Genomic DNA, 2500 nt, shown 5'->3' on the forward strand with positions numbered 1-2500 from the left:
CTCTTTCTCTTCCTTGCTTTGTGTAGTCTTTAAACACCCATCACTTGGAGAAAGATGAAAGGGCACACCCATTGTAACTTCTGCACCTGGGGGAGTTGGCGTCTGGGCCCTGGCTCAGCCACAAATTCTCGACAAGAGCTCCAGGCTGAAAACCTGGCACCCGAAAGAACTGCTACTAGTTACTACCTCAATGCACCAAAGTGCAAACTCAAGTGACACAGCAACAAGGACACCTGGAGCTTTGGCATGTTCTTCAACCAATCTATCCCATAATTCTGAGGCATCCAGGGGCCGAGTGGAAGCCCTGGGCATAGGATACAAATGAACAATTAACAGAGATGGAAGGGACCTTGGAGGTCATCTAGTCCAAACCCCCGCTCTCTCGCTCTCTCTCACTTTCTTTTCTTTCTTTCTTTCCTTCCTTCCTTCCATCCATCCATCCTTCCTTCCTCCTTCCTTCCTTCCTTCCTTCCTTCCTCCTTCCTTCCATCCTTCTTCCTTCCTTCCTCCCTCCCTCCTTCCATTTCTTTCTTCCATCCTTCCATCCTTCCATCCTCCCTCCTTCCTTCCTTCCTTCTCTTCTTGAAAACCTCCAGTGATGAAGCTTCCACAACTTCATAAGGCAACTTGTGTTCCATCAGTGGATTGTTCTCATTGTCAGAAAATTCCTCCTTATTTCTAGGTTGAATCTCTCCTTGGTCAGTTTCCATCCGTTATCCCTTGTCCGGCCTTCAGGTGCCTTGGAAAATAGCTTCACCCCATTCTTCCTCTCTCTGGCAGCCCCTCAAATATTGGAAGACTTGCTACCACGTCTCCCCTGATCCTTCTTTTCATTAAACCAGCCATGCCCACTTCTTGCAACCGTTCTTCCTATGTTTTAGCCTCCAGTCCCCTAATCCTCTTTGTTGCCCTTCTCTGCACTTTATTTCTAGAGTCCCAACATCTTTTTCATCGTGTGGTGACCAAAACTACCCTCCAATGTCCCATCTTTATAACTGTAATCTGTAAAGGCTTGAGGCTGTAATTTGAGGACGATCAAATTACTATACAACTGCTTCCTTCTCTTGGCCCCAAATCTCCCTGCATTTAATTTCAGCTAAAAAGGGTTTCCTGTAAATTGCTCAAGGCTCAAATACCATGTTTACAAAAACCCAAGGACCGTATTTATAGAAGTGTTGTTGGAGTACAGCAATTGAAGTGCCCGTAATTTGACAGTTCAAATCTGACCAGGCTCAAGGTTGACTCAGCCTCCATCCTTCCGAGGTGGGTAAAATGAGGACCCAGATTGTTGGGGGCAAGAGGCTGGCTCTCTGTAAACCCCTTAGAGAGGACTGGAAAGCACTGTGAAGCGGTCGATAAGTCTAAGTGCTATTTCAATTTCTTCTATCATTCCTTTTTTCTTTCCTCCCTCCCTTCCTTTCTCTCTCTTTTTCTCTCTCTCTTCCTTCCTTCTTTCCTCTTCCCTTTCTCCTTTCTTCCTCCCTCCCTCCCCCTCTCTTTCTTTCTTTCTTTCTTTCTCTTTTTCTCTCCCTCCCTCCCTTTCTTTCTCTTCCCTTCTTTCTCCTTCCTTCTTTCCTTTTCTTTCCTTCTTTCTCTTTCCTTCTTCCCTTCCCTTCCTCCCTCCCTCCTCTTCCATTCTGCCCTCCCTCCCTTCCTTTCTCTTCCCTTCTTTCTCCTTCCTTCCTTGGCAGACAAATCTAATTAATAATAGTTATTATTATTATTATTATTATTATTATTATTATTATTATTATTATTCCTTCCTTCCCTTCTCTTCCCTTTGTTCTCCTCCCTCCCTCCCTTTCTTCTTCCTTCCTTCTTTTCTTTCTCTTCCTTCTCCTTCCTTCCTTTATTCATTTCTTTCTCTTCCTTTCTTTCTCTTTCCTTCCTTCCTCCCTCCCTCCCATCCTTCCATCCTTCCATCCTTCCATCCGTCCATCCTCCCTCCCTCCCTCCCTTCCTTCCTTCCTTCCTTCTTTTTTGCATTTAAAAGACCCGAGGCTGCTAAGGCAATGCAAACCCCCTTCCCCCCTCCAAGACTGGCATCAGCTGAGGGCTTCACTGGAGGAAGACTGTGCGCCCGTCATCAGGTTCGGGAGTTAGCAAAGCAAGCGGAGTGAAACTGCCGTGCCTGGGAGGCAAGCAGGAGAAACACGTAGGCAGATTGCCATCTTCCAGCCCGACAGTCGAACGGAGTCGGGAAGTGTTTACGCCAGGTCACGCCATGCTGACTGAATCATTCCCACAAGCCTGGCTCTTAGCATCCGCTCCCGGCCCTTCACTGGCCTGGTGGGAAACTGAGTCAGCTGCATCACCCATGGATCTGACAGCCTAGTTAGAAAAGATCCCGTGAAGGGTTCATACCACTTTACATGGCCTTGCTAAGGCCACGCTTGGAATATGCGCATCCAGTTTTGGTCGCCACGATGCAAAGAGGATGCTGAGACTCTAGAAAGAGAGCAGAGAAGAGCCACAAAGAGGATTCCATGGAGGACTTGTA

Source organism: Erythrolamprus reginae, chromosome 3 (assembly GCF_031021105.1).
Source record: "Erythrolamprus reginae isolate rEryReg1 chromosome 3, rEryReg1.hap1, whole genome shotgun sequence".
NCBI classification, from domain to species: domain Eukaryota; kingdom Metazoa; phylum Chordata; class Lepidosauria; order Squamata; family Dipsadidae; genus Erythrolamprus; species Erythrolamprus reginae.